The following is a 20,803-nucleotide window of genomic DNA, read 5'->3' on the forward strand; positions in this document are numbered from 1 at the left end:
GTGTGATCATTATCGGGGTATAGATACTCGGTATCATTATACGGTGTGGTGTGATCATTATCCGGGTATAGATACTCGGTATTAATATACGGTGGGGTGTGATCATTATTGAGGTATAGATACTCGGTATTATTATACGGTGCGGTGTGATCATTATTGAGGTATAGATACTCGGTATCATTATACAGTGCAGTGTGATCATTATTGGGGTATAGATACTCGGTATTATTATACGGTGCGGTGTGATCATTATTGGGGTATAGATACTCGGTATTATTATACGGTGCAGTGTGATCATTATTGAGGTATAGTTACTCTGTATTATTATACAATACAATGTAATGTGATCAGATAACTGGCTCTGTGTGTTTGCTATCCTAAATTTACCTCCTACCAAGCCGAGCAAGTAAATCTGTCTTCATTACACTAATTGCTGCTTCATTAAATGCTGTTCTAACTCTGCACAGCCTGTAAACTCTCCAAACTCCCAGAAGACAAAACAATGCTGGTGAAGTGATACCCAGTGTGCAGCTATCAGTACTAATACATCAAATGAAATACTATTCAGCTGACTGCAAAAATCTCCTCTTGTTCGCCTCCTGGAACACCAATCAGCAATTGCAAAATCTCGGGTTAATAATAACTAATAGTACAAATAATAATAATACAACAATAATACACACAAACTGAAACACACAAAGCTGGTTTGATACAAAATTTGAAATGATCATAACTTACCACTAGATGGTGCTAGAACAATGCACATTGTAACAAAAATATATAAGTGGGAACAGGCGGCTAATTATTGGGTGCTATATCCCTCCTGCAATAAAGGATGTTTATCTTATTTTACAACTTAGTCTTTAAAAGCATTTCCTGCACCTGTGCGGGTCTGCGTACAATTTCAGCATATGCATCTTTGTTCATCCTGGCACTAGCAAACTTACGTACCTGAAGATTTTGTATCCTTAAGAATACCAGGAAAAGGTTTTGGAGAGAAAACTCACAGACATTGCATCATTGGAGGTTTGATGAGTATACTTCTGCTTTTCATCTTAGTTTTGGATAGACTAGGGAAGGTTTAGAACCCTTATTAGTTCAATTACCTACAGTCTACCGGTGCTCAGACAAAGGGATGTGTAAAATGTGCCACTGCACAAGGGCCCTGGTGTAGCTGGCCAGCTAAAACCTGTCCTAGGTTATTAGTGCAGTATATTCTGTATACACCTAAACTTGCCAATAACCCCACTATACAGCTCATATGCTCATATGTTTAAGCTAGAAGCAGAGTTATCACTGTATTTTATGTTGTGAATGTTTATAACAGTTATATATGCATTTTGTTAATATAGACAGAAAAGGGAAATATACCTTTAAGAGGCATTATCTAGCTAGAAGATAAGCCAATCACAGTGAGTCTTACACTATGCAGAGGCCTCAACCAATCACAACCAGCCTTACACTGTGTTCCATGGGGAAATTCCCTAGCAAACCATGCTGTATTCAGTGTGCTAACAGAGAGAGAGAGAGAACAGAGAGAGAGAGAGAGAACAGCAAGAGTTCCAGCCAGAGAGTTCCATAAGAGTAGACAGAAGGCCAAAAAGGTATTTAATGCAGTTATATAGATTACTGTAGTTTAATAGTGATTGGGACTGTCTGCTGAACCTGTCATGTGTTTGCTTGCAGTTCCACCATTATCAACATTATCAACAAACAGCATTATCAACAACATTATCAACATTATCAACATTATTAGCAGCATTATTACCAGCATCATAAACATCATAAACAACAGCATTATTATCTTCAGTATCAGTATCAGTATTATTATCATTATCATCAAAACTTCAACCATCATTTTGTGATACTTTATTCAACACATGTTTGTACATAGACTTACTGCTGCAGAATCAACATTGTTATATGAAGAAAGTTGAAGTTAATAAAGAAGTTATCTAAAGTATTCGGTGTGCTCTTTAAACCTACTGCTTTTATGGAACGGTATTAGGGGAATTATAAAGTAAAGACAGTTTGATCGGACTAAAGAGAAACAGAAATCATAATTCCTTTAATGCCACAGCGCACAAGGAACCTCATGGTGCTGCGCCTGCCACACCTGGACCCCCTTAACCACCCTAGCGGTAACTCGGGGTAGAAAAAAGTTGCTGAAAGCGGTAACCCTGAGTCACACTCAGTGTAGGTAAACCTAAATTTAAAAAAAATATATATATATATAATTTATTTAATTTATTATTTTTACATAATTTTGTGTTTCAAACTTTATTATACTCATACTATTTTATTATACTGTAAAATAAATTTTCATGAAAAACAATGTACCACTTTTAGACATATAAATTCAGACAGAAATGTACCGCTAGGGGGGTTAAGCTAACAGGGGCACCCACAGGGACCACAAGTCAGTTCGGTTGGGGGGGGGGCCCTAACACATTTCTGCACAGGGGCCCACTGTTGGCTATGTCTGCCACTGCTCAGATGATTGTCCTGCAAGCTTTACATTCTTGGGGAAGGGTAATACTAAGAGAAATATTTCAATGTCTGTTCTAATGACAACTAAGAGGGACTTTCCCTTTACAGTTGAGATTTTGTCATACTTCTTTTTGAATGAAAGAAGGAAGCCAAGGGCAATCTTGTAAACTAAGCAGTTTTGGGCTGAACACTTTAAAGTGTATGTGAGCCCTGGATCTGTTTTTATGTTTGCCATTATATGTTACTGTATACTGCAAATTATTTTTGCAAATCTGGTATAACGGTATTTATAAAAAATCTGGTATTTCCTGAAGATCCTATCACTAACAACACGTGCTATTGAATGCTAACACGGTCAAATGCTGTGTGAATCCTTTCAGTTGCCTGTTGGGTTCCCTTTTAGTATAGATCTGATAGGCAACCTAATGAAGAGTGCACATGATTCTATGCTCAGCCTTGTACAGACAGGAGGAAGCATTTTCTCTCTGTTCCTGCAGTAATCAGACTGTACATTATAACTTTGTTATGAGGGACTGAAGAATGGGCTGGCATGTGTCAATCTTTGGTGAACACAGTCAAGAACCGTTCAGGAATCAGGATTTACATGACCATGTCCATCTTTAAACCAGGATCTCAGCCCAGTGAGAAGATGGTGACCCTGGATGATGCCGTCCCTATAGAGGAAGATATATAAATGTATTGCCAGGGGGTAGTACTGTGATCACCAATAGGTAATAAATACCTGGAAGTGTTGCCCATACTTATTACTTAGCATACTGCACTTTACATAAATAGATATCTAAAGTTAGATGCAGAATTATAAGGCCAAAGGAAGACAAAAGAATAAAAAAACCTGTCTTCTTTTGTCCTTATATTTCTGCAATACTATGGGGTTGGCAGTAGCACCATTGAATTTCTAACCAGAGTTACTTGTTCCAAGTTCTGTATTTCTAAAGTTAGGTGCACACATAAGCCTGCCACCTGCTGCTCACAACCATGTATTACAGTAAATTGCCCCTACCTACCTGGAAGGGTTTAAACACCCTATATGCCCCAGTGCATTTATACCAGACACAGTACTTAATTCATCACACATCCCAGCCTGGCTGACATCCCATAATAGCTACATGATTGTCACAGTGACTTGACTATTTTTCAGGATGCAGAGCAGCCAATTAAAGTCATCGTCCTGGTACAATATTAGCATTTCTAATGTAATCCTAATTAATGCATTTGCTAAAACAGCCCATGCATGACGCCAAGATCATTTTTTTTTGTTCAGTCTGTGAATATTCTGGGAATACTCAAACAGTTCGCTTCTTCCTGGAAGAGACAGCAGAGTGAGAGAGACAAATGGAATCGTGCCCTGAAGGCATAGGCACATGAGAATTATGTATTTAGTTTATGCTACAGACTACATCGATGGGGCAGGGAAAAGGGTAAGATAGTTGGATTTGGAGGTGAGGGCAAATACATGGGGGATAACATATGACCAGCGGGAAGAGTCCTTTATTTCCTCCTGATTTCTAGAACTGGTCCTCAGGGGCGGGGCTTGGTACAGTGCCTAAAAGTGATAGGAGGTTCTGAACCTGTAAAAAATATATGTAGACCAGCCCCTGCATGAATTTTACTCACACAGCTTTACACAGAATAAAAAGAGGAGCCATGACATTAAAACAGGTAGAGAGTGGACAGCAATGGGTAAAGAAGTGTATTAGTTACACAAAGTAGCAAAAACCTGCTAAAAATGACAAATTTACATTGGCTGGACAAAATAATTATTGCAAAAATGTAAAAAATACCGAAGTTTAGAGCTACATTTGGCAGACATTGGGCAAGCATCAGCGCTTCGTCAGAGGTCAATCCCCTCATATAATACCCCACGCTTTATCTAAAGTTGAGCTGCTCAGCCTTGGGATGCTAGAAATCACGGCCCAGCATGTGGTTGCCCCCCAGGGCACAAAGTATGCTGTCTGATGAGGGAAAGACTGACCAGGTACCCCATAAGGCCAGATAGGGCCAACAGACAGTTGTAGGGTAATATATCAAGGCAAAATCACATAGCAAGAGCAGGTCAAGGGCAGAGCTAAAGCTCATACATGGGTATTAGCCAGACAGGGTATACAAGGGTAGAAAGAGCTCATGGTTTGGAAGTCATTGAAGAGCTGCTCTAAGCAGCATCGGACAGAAGAAGATCAGCAACAGGTTAGCAAACAGAAAATCGAACCCACAGCAGTTTAGGAACTAAACACTATCATGGGTAAAAGGAAAGGTTCAGACTTGCTTTGAGATTGAGTAATGCCATGCGGCTCCCGTGACTGGCACCTTGCCATTTGGCCACTTGCACCAGAGCTAGTGACTTCTGGACAGATGAGTACTGAACCTCTCACTTCCACCCTATTCGTTCTCCATGGGGCTGCTGCCAGGAAATTATACATGTAGCCCCTACCCAATAGCAGTGATTCCCTGATATGAGGAAGCAGCAAACGCACGACAACCTCATGGCATGTATGATAATGCCAAATGATCTGGTTCTTGGACAGCTTTTATTTGGCTACTAACCAATCATGGGCTGGCCCAGTGCTTGACCCTGATAAGGCTAGTAGGCCTTGTAGGTAGGTGCTTATACTGGTGACCAAAAACTGAATATTTAATTTGGAAGTGGGAAGCTCTGGGTTAAAGCACTCAGACACTATCAGGGACATATGTCCTGTGCATACAAGATGTGCCTCCTGGTGTGTATGGGCTTGATTGGGAGGAATTTTAAATGCTGAGCTCTCTCTCTATCTGTCCCTAATATATATTGTCCTATGGGTATTAGTCCATCACTACATTTTTGTTGGGGGTGTAAGATATGGTAAGATATAGTTTGAATAATGCCTGGAGAAGCCCCTGGGATGGGTTATGCATCATATACAACAGGTAGGGGAGCTGCCACCTACAACTTCTTCCCACCCAGCTTAAAAAAGTTATTTAAGTTTCAGAGAAGTTTCTATATTCTGATGTGAATTGAAACTTATGCCAATGGAACTATATTTTACAGAGTATTTCTTCTTGGTGCTGTACAGGAAGGTCTGCCGTTATTTTAAGGAAGAAACCCGTTGACCAATGCAGATTGGATCAGTCATTATGCAGACTCTTGCCGAGGTTAATGAGAACATTTTCATATTGTTTTCTAAAGAGCCTATTGAGATGAAGAAAAAAGGTTGGTGAGTTTTTGCTCAATGTAATCCCTGCAGGTTCTGTGATTAGCCTTTCCACCTCTCCCCCTCTCCCCCTAAAACAGAATTTAACTTGCTAATGAATTGGAATTTTAAGGTGCATAGCTTCGACCTTGAAAACCAGGCACATTTCCAACGAAAATGTCAAAACCTGTGACTGTCCCTGCAAACATACAGATAAGAAGCAAAGCAGAGCCTCAAAACGTCCATGAGATGGCGCTGTGCATACATCCTATAATAACCCAAATCACTGCACACAGCATCATTGCTCCTGGAAAAAAAATTTAGTAAAAGATTTTATTTCTATTTCTCCATCCATAGGAACACACAATGTACAGAAAATTGTGAAGTGGACTATATTGTGTGGCTTGTGAAAGTCTCTATGTATGATGTAACAAACAGGGAAGCATTGTGCTCAGGAGTTCTGGATGAAGAAGTTGAGAGCCATATGTACAGCATTGATTATTTTATATTAGGGGACTGCATAGGGATATATCCTAATACTGTAATCCCACTAAAAAAATGGGGTCCCCTAGTGTAGACAAGAAGAAAGAACTGAATATGGTACCTCTTTTTCTCTATACAGTATAAGGATGCGGTCCAACTATTTCCCTATATCAGACCTTTTTAACATGGGTGAACCCTTGAAAATAACTGTCAGGTCTTCAGGGAGCCCCTGCTATATTATTATATTCAAAGCTCACATTATATTAGTGTGGTGGTCATGGGAAGAATGTCTCCCTTACAGATAGCCAAAAAGATGATTGGTGTCCGATAAAAAGAGTCACTTGTTGCTCCAGGAACCCCCAGCAACCTCTGGAGGAACCCTGCTAGAGAAACACTGATCTGTACAGTATAAGGATACAGTCCCACTACTTCTCCTAATGGTATAAGAATGCAGTCCCTGTATAGTATAAGGATTCAGTCCCACTTTCTATATAATACAAGGATGCAATACAAAAGCAGTCTGTCTTGGCTTACTTCTCAGATACAACATTCAGCGCCTCCGATTACCCCATTGTCCCCAATCAATATGGCGGACTCACAACTGTCGCAGCTACAAAGCTCTACATTCTGAGCACAGATCCTCCGTCTGAAGGCTTCGCCTTAAAGGCTTTTGCTGTCTTTCCAGCTTCTGCTCAATTTGCTCACTAATAAAATGTTCACGTCAGCCCAGGTACACCTTGACAACTTGATGGATGCAAGATTTTTATTATTTGGTTTTCTTTTATTTTCTCTGGGATCTTTGGTCTCTTAGTTGACAAGTGCAGAAGATAAATGGAAGGATGAAACTTATTCCCTGAGTCAGGCTGCATGCACAAAAAAAAAGATGGAAAAGGTCAGCAGGAGTTTAAAGCCCAACTCCACCAGTTCAGCAAATCTTGTACAGTAAAGATTGTCCTGGGCATGGATGTGTTCAACTGTGGAGGTGATTCCTATGTTTAGTGATCCCTATGTATGGGATTCTTTCTTCCCTCTAACCAAAGCTTGCACATAGAAACACCAACAAAATCCATATTAGAGAATTTACTTCCCCCGCCTCCTAGATTGTAAGCTCTTTAGGGCAGGGTCCTCTCCTTATCCTGTGTCACTGTCTGTTATTTGTACCCCTATTTTTTGTACAGTGCTGTGTAATATGTTGGCGCTATTTGTATTTCTTTTGTCCATCCAGTCCTGAGAGGTGGTGATTTTCCTCTGCTGCAGTTAAAGAGGCCCTATCATCACATTTTCAACATTATATAAAAGGGTGGGTATGCTTTTTACATATTAGGGAAAACATTTCTTTTTTTTTTTTTTGGATTTTTTTCATTTCTTTTCCAATGCTTTTTGGATTGTAGCACAACTGATTGGCTCCATGTGTTTTTTCTAAATGTGCTGTATAGGGTAGGTCTGCCATCAGGGTGGGGTACAAGAGGCACTTTTGTACCGGGTCCCAATCAAAAAAGCTTGACATTTAAAATGCTGGAACTTTTGGATATGAGGAAAGGTGCGCAGGAAGTGTATAGGGTTCAGAAATTTCTGATAGTAGTCCTCTTTCAAAAGGCTGAAATCAAGTCAAATTGATATATTTTTTTACATTTAAAGAAAATACAATTCATAATGTCTTAGCAAATGCAGATCTGTATTCACTTTGCATTTTATATCTGAATGGAGTTAGGTCATAAAGATGTCGGAAGGAGCTTTGAATGTCACGTGATATTTTTTAATTTAAAGAAGTTTGAGGCTTTAAAAACGTTAAAAATAAAAAACAAAAAGGTTTGGGGGGTTTGGAGGACCAGGGACAGTAAATACATTATATCCTGGACTTGTGCTTTAACCTAAACCTGCCACAATCCTTGGAAATTAAAAAGAGAGCAGATGATGATGGTAAATCCACAAGCAGAGATTATCTTTATAAAAAGTGTTTCATAATCACCGGAAAATCCAAACTGCCAAAATATGCACCAATCCAAACCATCCTATAAAAGATGAGATTGGCCCCTATTGGTATTTAATGTGATGGGCAGCTTTACTGTCAAATAGGATGCCAGTGCCTAAAATCACCCAGGATTTAGGGCGCTCTGCTTTACCTCTCCATTGCTGTTATAACAATAACAATTCACTTTGCAGGAATGTTAAAAAAAATGGCGCTGCAGCTGCCACATGGCTGAATGCCTATTTCATGGAAGTCATGTTATAATCTGATAAGTGGGCACAAGAAGATTATATAGGGATGAAAGGAGCCAGGCTCTATAAATGGCTATTTTTAACTGGTGAGTGACAGAGAATTGCTTCTGTAATAGGATTATTCCAAACACAGCTCATGATTCTAATATTTCTAGGGAGCTGCGCTGATTCTATTTCATGGAGCCAGGACAATCTCTGACACTCCTCCAGCAAATATAAAGGTGACACAATTAGGAAAGGGGGTACATTTGTATGACATAAAAATGAAATATGGCTTCACATAATAATTGGAGTTTGTTGCTGTGTTGTACATTAATTACTCCGTCTTGTATCCCCTGTAGAAGGTATCGCCGGGTAAAAGTTGCTGCTGCAGGTTTTTTAAGCAAATGATTGCTAAAAATAGGGATAATTCAGCAGTACATTATAGGCTTACACCCCCAAGATCTCTCTGCGGACCAATCACACATCTGTGTTTAAATTTTACCTGCCAGGATACACCGACAGCACCAATCTACATTTCGAGTCTGACAAGTGAACAATCTTATTTTCCTCTCGAAGGAACATGGACATGCAGTCTGGTATCGTCTGAATCGCATGTCTATCATGCAGCACTCACTCCTTCACTGGAGTCTGAAAATGTATTTTTGGTTATATCATAAAGGATCAAACAAGAAGAATTGTTTGCTGCTTCATAAACCTATACTGTTTCAATGCAAATGAAACTGATGATTCGCTTTCTTATAGGGGCCATCTTGAAATTCTTAATTGTACCTAAGGGGCACCTGAAAATATTATCATTTGTCTTTCCTTCTAAAAATAAAAGGTAGCAGTGCACTTTCTTTGCCAAGGCACTCCTGTGGCCCTTGGCCTCATTTCTGTATATGTGCATCGTGAGATAATCTAAGGCACTGCTTGTCTCAAGAGATTTGGTGATGTCTTATTGTACTGCTAATTGCTCTACTTGCTGTAAAGGTGGCAGTACAAAACATCTCTCTACTTCATCCATTCTGTGGATCTGTGCTTCCTCTGCTTCTAGAATATTCCCCTATTAATAATATTCTATTATAAGGATCTCTTTCTCTGAAGAAACCCCCCTTTGACCGCGAAACGTGTAGAGAAAATTAACAATACATTCAATGTATTTTTTGCAACCTTTAAGACTTGCATGCAGTGAATATTGCTTAATTGATTTTTGTCCTATCATATATTCACATAGTGTTTTTATATTTCTATATTTGTTTGTATAATGTTGTAAACTGAGCGTTGCAAATTTTAAGTGGTTTTTATTAGTTATATATGATGCTTCCTCTCCAGTTTATGCCAAATCTAAAGTCCTGCACAGGTGGTTCCCCAGACCTTGTATTGTCTTTGTTGTGTTTGGGATGTGGCCTTTGATGGCTAAAGGTCTGAACTGTAACCCGGTCATCTGATTTGCTATTGACTATTTCCCCATCAGTCATCATAGGGCACCTTTAAATTTGAGAAGCATAGTCATGTTCCTCTACCAAGATGGCCACCAAAGGGAGCCACAGTGCAGAACAAGACATGACAAGTCAGTAATGGGGATAAGAGAAGCTGCAGGAGACGATTGACATGTCCTTTAGCCTCTGCTTACCCTTTTTTTAAACACAGGTTTCAAAATTCAGGTTCCTTAACTCTTAAACTGTAGTTTGACTAGGACTGCATGAACCACAAGAATAGCTCAACACAAGCAGGTAAGGCAGCTCACATGTGTTTTCATTGCATGTTTGATTGGAGATCCGCTTTACATATCCTTCCCATCAGTTTGCTGTCCTGTCATGGCCACTTCATGTATGGTCTACTGCCAGCTAAGGCCTACAGAGGACTCTAAGGTCAAACTCATCAAGTCTGACCTTTGTTTTGCACACAGTTTATATTTTTAAATGATGTTCTGTGCTTTGGAAGTTCACTTTAAACAAAAAGAGTTTCTAACTATACTTTTAAATACATGCCTTTCCTTTTTTACCTGTCCATGAAAAGTCTAGGTTTAAGTCAAAGTATACATTGCTTTGCCAAGGCCACGTTGTATTTGAATCAGTGGGGCTGATTTATCAAAGCATTCTGAGACTGGAGAATAAAGACTATCATGGGAGAAGCTGGGTGTTTTCACAAACCTGGAATGGATCACACAGGTTCTCCCATGATACTTTATCTTGCCCAGTGTAGAGAGCTTTACTGAACCTGGACCAATGTCTTCAGTGGCAGGAGTAATCAATGGTTATTTCTTTACAGCAATGTAATTGTACAATCATTGGAGATCCCAATTATTTACCATCAGGTAACCCATGTATATAGTCAGGGCTATGTTGTCTAGCATGGTTGTGTGAATCTCAGATGCCTTAGCAGGTAAAACAATTTATGTTTATGTCTTTCATCTTTTAATTTAGTAGTTTGCTGTCAGTTTGAGTTTAGCTTTCAGTTCAATGAAGTTTGTAGGTGCAAATACACCGTAACCACCTTCCTGTTTTTCAAGCGCATTGAAGCACACTCCTTGGTGTGTGTGGACCCTGAAGGTGGCCCGGTGCTCAGGAACACACGATGGACCTGGTTGGTTCAGCTTCCAGTGTTTACTGGGCGATATGTAACTGTCATAGCCGCACAGCAGGAGTAGATGTGTAACACCTCCTGAAACTGGTGAGATGAACTCCTGGATGTCATATCGCTGTCAGACCCTTGGCAGCCTCGTCCCTGGAAAATGCTCTCTCAGCTTTTAGATTTCATCTGATGTTTTTTTTCTTTTTTTCCATGCTGCTCCCCGCGGCCTAACACATGTGTCATGAAATCAATGGGGGTCAAGAGGAACGTACATCAAGCAGCTGGAAATCAAAAGCTGCTGCAGCAGACAATACATTAGCGGCCACGAATCCATCCCTGATCGATACATATATTATGTCTTTTATTTATTTTAAGTCGGAGAGTTCATTTATATCTCTCCGCACACATAAAACATAAGTGGGCGTAGGTGTCTGTGTCTCAGTGGTGCTATTGATTGCGATCTTTGTGAAATGAACATTACATTAGTGTAGGACAATAAGGACTCCGATCAAAAAGAGAAAAACAGAAGGAAAATCTCTCAGTGGTTATTCTTTATGTGACATACCTCCATGTTATGGATTTTTTGATGTTCCACAATTTGTGGGCTTTTTATGTGAAACCTCCTAATGGGCAAATGTCAAAGTGGATGATTTGTAGCTGCCCATTTCTCACCAACCTCATTGTATCCCATAACAAAATCTAAAGATTCCCCCAACCTGCTCTCCATTGTTGGCCATTTCCAACAAGATGGCAATGTGAAGAACAACATCTAAAAAGACAAGAGCAGAACAGGTCCACTTTAACGAAAGCTCTTGGCCAACTCTACATTGGCCAAGCTTTACCACTGCTGCAGAATGGGTAAACTCCTCATCACCCCATGCGCTCTACAAGACATCTATCCATCTCTGAAGAGTCTGTGGTCACCCTAAATTAGCGATAAGATGCCCACATTATTTCTGTACATGCCGCAACAATGGCAGCACAGATAATTCAAGAATACTAGGAACAAAAAAAAAAAAGAGAAAAAGAAACGATGTGAGTCAGCTCCTGTGCTCTATATATATCTATCTATATATATAATATTACCCGGAGCTCATCCTTAGGACAGCTGTATACCAGGCAGCTGTATACAGATGAGCAATTTGACACAGAGCCCTGTAATCAGTGCGCACAGTGCTGTCATTATAGGCAGAAGGAGGGGTGCAGCAAGCTGAGGGGAAAATTAACCCCTGGCAATGTACGCCAGGTTCTTCTACAATAGACTCATACAGGAAGGAAGAGCGCAAGCACAGAAGGGGAGATTTAACCCATCCTCTCTGATTCTTACTCATGGAAAATGAATAATTTATTCATTTCAGAGAAAAGTCACCGAAATCACTGAAAATATATAAGAAAGAACACATTGGAAAATAAAGACTACATCCAAAAGCATTGTACTTCTATATGGTCTGGACAACCAGCCATCACACATAAAGGAATTTTTACTGGCGGCAGTGTGGTTAGCACACTTAGCCTTCTCTCCATGCAGCAATGTTGGTTTTACACTATGCATTGAGTTTGTATGTTCTATCCATGTTTGTAGAACACACGAATGCCAGGAAAAGTAGAGATCTGCATTGAATTTTAGCTGCTTGTAATTCTTAATTTTCTAATCATTTTAACAGGTGGTGATCTCTTATAATGCATTTCTTTATCATATGTTCATTTTGAAATGTCTAAGGTTTAAGGAAAAACAGTGACACTAATCACATCCACAATGGCATCCCAGCTGGAAATTGAACCCAGATTGCATGATGTTGAAAGACTTCCATAACAAGCACTGTGACAACCCAGGATGATATTGCGATGCCACCGATACAGAGAACGAAGTACCAAACAAGCTCAGACAATTCTATCAGTTCTGTTTTTTTACTCTGCTCTTCCCACCCACGCACTGTGCAATCCAGATCTTCATGTACCTCACCCTTCTTACCATCTATACCCTATGTATCCTCTTTTACATTTACACCTCTCTGTTCTCCATCTCCTCTGAATCAGCTGGAGCTTTAAACACACTCCATGTTCCTATTACATTCGGCTCATTCACCTCTGCATTACCCACAGCAGTCTCTGCTCTAAATCAAGCATACCTCTATGTCTCCAGTGCTGTGCATCATCCATTCTGCACACCCCCACATTCCTTCATACCATCCTATTGTGCCATGATAGAGCTTTTTTATTTTTTTAGAATACTAGGTACATGCAACAAAAGGAATGTTGTGTGCAGAAGGAGATGTACGGGAGAAGTAGTACGCTTCCCTGCAGATCCTATACAGGTGATCTTTTCAGCCATACTTGAACCTGTTGCATTTAAAGCCCTATAACTTGTTGTTTAACTCGGCTAAATACATTCCAATTGCATTAAACAGCAGCCAATGCCTAAGTAGAAAAGTCTGTCTCCTGCCAGCATGCTGTACAGAAAGACATTTCCTCAATGTTCGAAAGCAGTGGTCCTTCTGCAGAGGTCCAACATGCATCCTGCTAAATCAGACCTAAAGCTATCCATTTAGCAAAAAACATGGGCGTTACTGATTGCAGCACTATTTGGTGGACTCATTACAGGGCATGTGAAGAAAGGAAACCTATTACAGATGGGGGAACCTGTGGCATTGCATTTCAAACGCTAACAAGGGCTGAGGTTGGAGCCACCCCACATCCCAAGCCACTATGTACCTATACCTACCGGTATGTACCTATACACTATGTACTAGTACCTTTGCCTCATCCAACAGAGAAATTAGGCAAGTTGATGCAGGGTGGTTGATGGCTAGAATGGTGGCTGTATTTATACTGACTTGACCATCAAGCATGGAATTGACGGTAAAAGTAGTGGGGGAGAGACAGGACGTGCTATGGACGCTCAATGAACTTTTTTCACGGGCATGCATATCTCAGTTACGTAACTAGAAGAATCCAAAATGAGGAGGAGATATAACCAGTTTGCTAAATTCCTGTTGGGGATTTTTACTCCCAGTACTCGGAATCTTTTCTACATGACCACAGAAAGTAATAAAAGTGCTTTGTTTAGTTGAGTAGAGAAGGTCTGAACCTCTGTCAAATATTTACTGCCACCTGTGTCCCTGCAGGGGAGTTTTTTAAATTTCCTGTTTGATTATTGGTACAGAAATTAAGTGGATATCTTCCCTAAGGAGAAACAGACAGCAATTAAACCTGACAGATGTTCTGAACCTTCTGCAATTTGCCCAAAAATAAAGAAAAGCCTTTGGCTGAAAATGCGTTTATATGAAATCTGCTTGTTCAATGCTATAATATTAGCACAGTGGTTACGGCTGGAGTTATACCCCTGGAGTAGGTGACTTTTCTTTAACTTTGCATTCCTGATAGTAGATAGCCGTGCAGCAAAGGAGCCCTCCTACAATGGTTTCTTCCAAATGCCCCCAAAATTCCTTCTGAGCCTTAGCTGGCAAACCCAACCAAGTGTGATCAGTTATATGAGTTACTCCAGCAAGAACCCATCAACTAACCTATAAATTGTAAAGGAGTAATGGTGCAAATTGCCTACCATTCTGTACTATTAGGTGTCAAAGGGCCCAACTGCATCATAAAGCTCTTCAATCCAACTAGTGGATCTAAATATTTCTAAACCACGATGAGAAAGCACAGCTATGAACATGCGGCCCATGAAGGATGGCTGATGGAATGCTGAGACATTTACCGGACAGGGGGATGAGTCACGAGAAGTAACTCCATGTTTAAGTGCTTTGACCCCTTCACCCCTACAGCTACGACCATGCCTGAATGGTAGAATGCACTGCAGTGTAGAGTCAGTGATACAGAAAGATTCCCAGTGTAAATCAAGCTCAAGAGCATGAAGTTCATGGCCTTCAATGGTCTTTAATTTGGGAAGGCAACATGGATAAAAGATGTTTCACTAGAAGTTCCCCGATTCAGCTTCATTCATTTATAATGACTATTTAATGTAAGTTTATTTCAGTTTCTGAAATTACCAATAGCAAGAGAAAGAAAAATAATGGAAGATGGGGGGAAGAAGAATGGAATGGAAAAAAATAGAAGAGGAGGGCAAATATGGAAAATAAGGATGAATAACTACCCCTAAATCAGTCTGTTCCACCAATTTTTTCCCTTTCAAAGTGTTTTCATTTTAATCACTTTTTGACTATCATTTTGTTATACCTACTTGGGCCTGTACCATTTCATTGTTTTTTATGATATGTGTAATTTTAATTCTCCTTTTGACTATTGTTTTTTTTTTTTGTTTTCATATACCTACAGAGGCCATTTCATTGTTTTTTTATGATATGTGTAATTTTGTCCCTGTTATATTTTAAAATTCATCTCTATTTTCTTATGATTGTTTTATTCCCTCGATAAAATTTAAAGTGTTAAAAAAAATAAATATGAAAGGGAATGAAAAAAAAGAAAAGAGAATGGAAAGAGCAATAGAATAGAAGATGTATATGAAAGGAAAGAAGAAGTACAGAAAAATATAGATAAAGGAAAGGTGAAAAAAAAAGAAAAGATAGGATGGGAAAGGAGAGAAATGAAGGAGATGAGAGGAAAGGAAAGATAAGACAATGGAAAGGATATAAAAAAGTAAACAGTAAAAACAGTAAAAAATAAAAGAATGGAAAAGGAAAGAAAGATTATTGGATGTAAATGAAAAGAGAGCAGGGGTACAGGAAAATATAAAGGAAGGAAAGGTGAAAGAATGAAAAAGAAAAACAGTATAGGAAAGAAAATGAGAAAGAAAAGAAAAAGTAAAAAAAAAGAAAGGTAAATACAGGAAAGGGAAGGAAAAGGAGAAAGAAAGAAAGCATGGGGGATTCAATAAAAGGAAAGAAATGGTAAATGAAAAGCTAGTGAAAGTAGCAAAATGAAATAAAAAGAAAGAAAGAAAGGAAAGAAAACATAGACTAAAGAAAATAAGAAGTAAGTTAAAAAATAAAATAAAGATTCGTAAAGGAAAGAAGGAAATGAACCTACAAAGAAGGAATTAGGAAATAAATATTTTATATACCATATAGATTTTTACTAAGTGAAATATTTAGGCTGCCATTGCTGATCACCTTCTGAAATTAATATCTATATGGCTGTCCCATGCATTAATTACTTTTAAATCACAACAAGTAAATTACATGAGAGCTCTTTTTATTTATGCTTGCATCAAACCAGTGACTGCCAGGTAGAATCAGCAGAAGAAGCTATTGGTAATGACAACTCATGTATTTCTGTCATAATGGGTTCTTTTTTTATAAAATTGGGCATCTCCTTCCCTCCTTGTCTATGAGCTAACAATATTTAAGAATTTCAACAATGAGCTGCATTCCCAAGTCACAAAGCTTGCCCAAAACCAGCTAAAAGAATGAGTGAGTTAACTGGGCAACTTCCAAATGCTGATGTCAATTAACCACTTCTATCTAAATCAGATGACTGCTGGAACCCATCGCTGGTTGGTGACAATAGAATGTAAGGTGGTTTCCTTTCTGCAGGAGCCAGATACATTTTTATCACTTGGCCCTTTGATCATCGGACCACACAATCCTTATTTAGGGCTCACTAATTATCCGGAATAAAACGACAACGGAGAGTCGAAGTGGATGGCGAGAGCGGCACTTCATTTGGAGGCACAGAAATGAAACCTCATGTCAGCCGTCTGTTATCTGATGATGCGAAATAAGATGTAAGAGTGTTTTGAACAGCAAAAAGGAAGTTATTCAACCATGTCACATCACAGCCATTTGCGGAGCAGGCGGAACTGACAGACCCTTCTGCGTGACGCCTGTCATGGCCCTGCCATCTGTCACCGGTAAGTAACCCCCACAGACGCCTTAAAGTCCCAAGGCGGAGCAAGAGAACTCAGGAAAACACAGGGGAAAAGTTCAAGGTCGGGTGGAGGGCCTACATATTGGTGAACTCTTTACTGGAATGGTCAGGTTTATATATTCACATGTAAGTAGAACATGTCACTGTCAGGGTAATGGCTACTTTACCGTCTCACTGGACCTATAAGGATTTCCTTCTATTATTGGAAGCTGTTACATGGTTTATATAAGCGCTGGACATCACAAGATTTTTGTCTTTAGAGGAAAGAATTCTACACAAACATCAAAGGACCATTTAACACAAAATTAGTAAAAAAAAATGTATGTAATAAAATAAAAAAATGAAACAAATCCCAACTTACTAGCATTAAGCAAAAAAAACAAAAATTGCAAAAAGTTTTAAACATCCACAAAAACCGAACTTCTTTATCTCCATGTACCACCACCGTCATTGGGAGAATGGGAAGTAAATCACATTCTATAAACCTGTAATACCATCTAATTTCCTAACTCTAGGCGGCTAAGTGGATCAAAGTTGAGGAAAATATGTGCTGCTTGGGGTTGGGAAATTGAACCTGTGGCTTTGTCATGCATGAGCAAAGCACATGTTCGCACTGAAATCTATATTGCTCATAACATGACAGATGAGAAGACTATCATAGGAGAACCTGGGTGATACAGCAAACCTGGATCTTGTCCAGGGCTTAAACATTTGCCAACCAATAGCAAATGTGTTTATTACATGTATAATTAAAATGTAATCTATTCCAGGTTTGCTGGATCATCCAGGTTCTTCCATGATAGACTATCATTTCCAGTCTTGGAAAATTGTAATAAAGCCGACCCATTTTTCCTTCCCCTTCATAAATATAAATGTTAGGAGAGGTTATGGAGACACTATATCATTTTTAGAAGACAAAGAGTAAGTGAATATTTCCCCAATGTGGAGAAAGAAAAGCCAAAGGTTCTAACCATTCCCAACTCTTTCTAAAACAACTAAAAAGGTTTAGCTATAGATAATTGAACTTTAACAGTGTACACAATTTGGCATTCAGGCTCAATATCCATGGGAAATAAATGTCTTTTTATTAGAAGTCCCCTCACATACTGAGAGACTTCACTGAGTATATTGCAAGACTTGCAATTATCTGTTTTTTTCCAGAAAAAAAATCAACATCAATAGGTCAAACACATGAAGGATAAATAGATAAAGGCAACAAGAAATCAACATAGGTAAATTGAACATATTGATCTATTAAGCTAAACCCTAGCATATAAATCTAACCAAATAAACATTATTCTATCATTTGATTAACCTACCGAATATGATTCAGAAATGCTTTACCTATTGGTTGCCCCACAGCACTGTTAAAGACTAATTGCCATGGATTAGGATATAGAAGGGCAATAACGAGAAATAGCAATGTGTTTATTGTCATATAATATTCTTTCTAATTCCAAAATATCTCCGGGACGTGAATGCCAAAAGTTTCCATTGTCTCACCACTTTTTTATGGTACTTGAACCCTTTCTATGTTCAGCCTAAAGATGAAGGCTAGAAGGCTAGATGAAAGAGACTTAATCAATGTCTGCCATACAAAGGGGTAATGAACACATCTTCTAAGCAATATTTATCTCGTAGTTTATGAGATTCTATACAGGAGAGGCTGATAAACCTGGAGAGGTTTAGGAGCTTATAGTACAGAAAAAGGATAGAGTATGGAGAAGTGGGAAGATGGAATGGCAGGAGAGAGAATAAATTTAAAAAAGTAGAATGAGAATGAAAGGGCATTAGGGATGGGAGAGAAGAGGGAGAGAATTACAAAAAGAGGGAGAAAGGAAGGGGAGGAAGTACAGAACAAAGTGAATGAGAAGGAAAGAAAAAAGAACAAAAGGAAGAAATAAAAGAAGGTAAAGAAAGAGAAAGGAAGAAAGGATGAGAAAGAAGGGAAAAGGAAGGAGGACATAACGTAAATAAAAAAGAGGGGGAAGAAAAAAAAAAGGATAATAGAAGGTTATAAGGGGGAAAGAAAGTACAGAACAAAAAAGAAGGGGAAGGAAAAAAGAACAGAAGGGAGAAATGAAAGAAGAAAAGAAAGAGAGGAATGAATGAAGAGTAAGAGATAGGAAGAAAGAATGAAAGAAAAAAGAAGGAATGGAAAAAGGGGGAAATAATGAAGAGAAGGAAGGAGGACAGAAGAAACAGATGAAAAAGAAGGAAAGGAAAGAAGTAGAAGAAATAAAGAAGGAGAATAGGAAGTAAGAAAGGAAGGAGAGAAAGTATAGAAAAAATAAATGGGAAGGAAAGAAAGAAGTAAGAGAAAGAGGGAGGAAGGAATAAAGAGAGAATGAAAATAAAAACAGAAAGGAGGATGGGAAGGAAGACAGAGAAGAAGGAAGATGCAAGAAAAAGGAAAACGAGAAGGAACGAGGAAAGGAAAAACTGTACAGAAAAAAAAGAAAGTGGGGATATGGCTTAGAAGAATAGGAGGAATAAGTAGGTAGAAAGATACTGAAAAAAGTGAAATAAATCTATATTAATTATAAGAAATTGAAATTAAATACAAGCAGTGGACAGGGCATGCTGAGCCTTGTAGTTCCGAATCTATGGAGCCTCAAGTTATCCTTCCCTGACACATTAAAACCATTTCAGCAGCAGGAGAGAAATGTTGAAGTGACAGTGACAGGAAAGCAGGTTAGAGGAATAAGTGATGGGGATAAGGATAGGGATAATGGAATAAGAGAGCGAGAAGAGATCAGGTATATAGATAGCAGGGATCAGAAAAAAGGGAGGGAGACTGAGACCTGAATAGATAGGGGATGAAGGGGGGCAAAGAAGAGAATGAAGTGCAGAACTGTGAGAGATGAAGGGGGCAAGAGAGAAGCAAGGAGAAATTGAGAGGGAAATGCATGGAGAGTGTGGATGGTATTAACACAGATATCCAGCTGAGGGACTGAGTCATCAGAATTAATTTTAGAATCATCAGCTAAAGAAATAACATTTCTATACATTTCCCTTCTGCCTCATCTATTCATGCCCTTTACTAAGGAACTTGCTGTTATATTGTTTTTAAATCACATCACATACACAGTACTGCCATTAAAATTTGCATAGCATCCCCTGTGCAGATGTTTGAAACCAATAAATGAAGATCCGGAAGGTGAACAAATCCCAGAAGCCAGGTTGTATGTTGGCCCGTAGAAAAAACTGTTCATTCCTAACTTATTTTCTTTTGCCATTGGAAACATGTTTCTGACCCCTGCCAGTAAGGTCCAAGATGGCCAAAAGTGACCCTGTCAGGTCTTACACAAATTAAAATGGCACACCACTGGAATGGAAAAAGTATTTTCATAATCTGTCCGAGGTCTCGTGTCTCTTCCTCTTGAGCCATTGGGGGATGCCATCTGTGTCAATTTTGTTGCATACACCACTTCTGCAAGTGTCAGATGCTTGTATCCTCCCCCAGTACATGCTCAGATCCCTTTATGTGAACCTCTTCATCATCGTCCTGTGATAAATGGAACCAGTAGAGTGAGTGGTGGAGGGAAACAGGACACCCCTTGTGGAAATAATGAATGTCGAGGGCCTGACAGAAGCTGAAGTGCTAGTATAGAGGGAGACACGGGCCACTAGAAAGGTACTTCTTCTTCTGTTCTATTATACTGTTGATTTGTTAGGAGACCAGGGTCTCCTTAAATGAAGGGGTATTTATATTCCTAACTATGGTGATATTGCTTCCTTTCAAATTAAGTAAATCTGTGAGGTGTATAAAAGTGGATTGTGTTTTGAGATGGAAGAAACCGAAGGTGTTTCAGCTGCCCACAAGAGCACCACCCTTGGTAAAAAATACACTTTGCAGGACACGGTGGGCTCCACACTGCGCTATGCATTTACTTCCTTAAATAAAATGCTGAATGCCAGAAATATCTCTAGATATAGTACTGCATTTGTCAGGATGGAAAACCACTCTCAGGTTTTGTTATTTATTAATAAAGTAGCTAAAGTTTATTCAGTACACGGCCCCA

At 39.1% G+C, this 20,803-nt stretch overlaps 1 protein-coding gene and 1 long non-coding RNA gene across 3 annotated transcripts in view; one reads left to right on the forward strand and one right to left on the reverse strand.

Annotated features, from left to right (window-relative positions):
* Window positions 1–20,803, reverse strand: part of PDE4A (phosphodiesterase 4A) — a 301,715-nt gene that overhangs the window by 106,340 nt on the left and 174,572 nt on the right. The gene's annotated exons all lie outside the window — the stretch shown is intronic.
* Window positions 1,337–1,963, forward strand: LOC140324937 (uncharacterized). The gene is made up of 2 exons (XR_011919598.1): window positions 1,337–1,604; window positions 1,687–1,963. It is a non-coding gene; the product is annotated as an uncharacterized lncRNA (long non-coding RNA).

Source organism: Pyxicephalus adspersus, chromosome 2 (assembly GCF_032062135.1).
Source record: "Pyxicephalus adspersus chromosome 2, UCB_Pads_2.0, whole genome shotgun sequence".
NCBI lineage: Eukaryota > Metazoa > Chordata > Amphibia > Anura > Pyxicephalidae > Pyxicephalus > Pyxicephalus adspersus.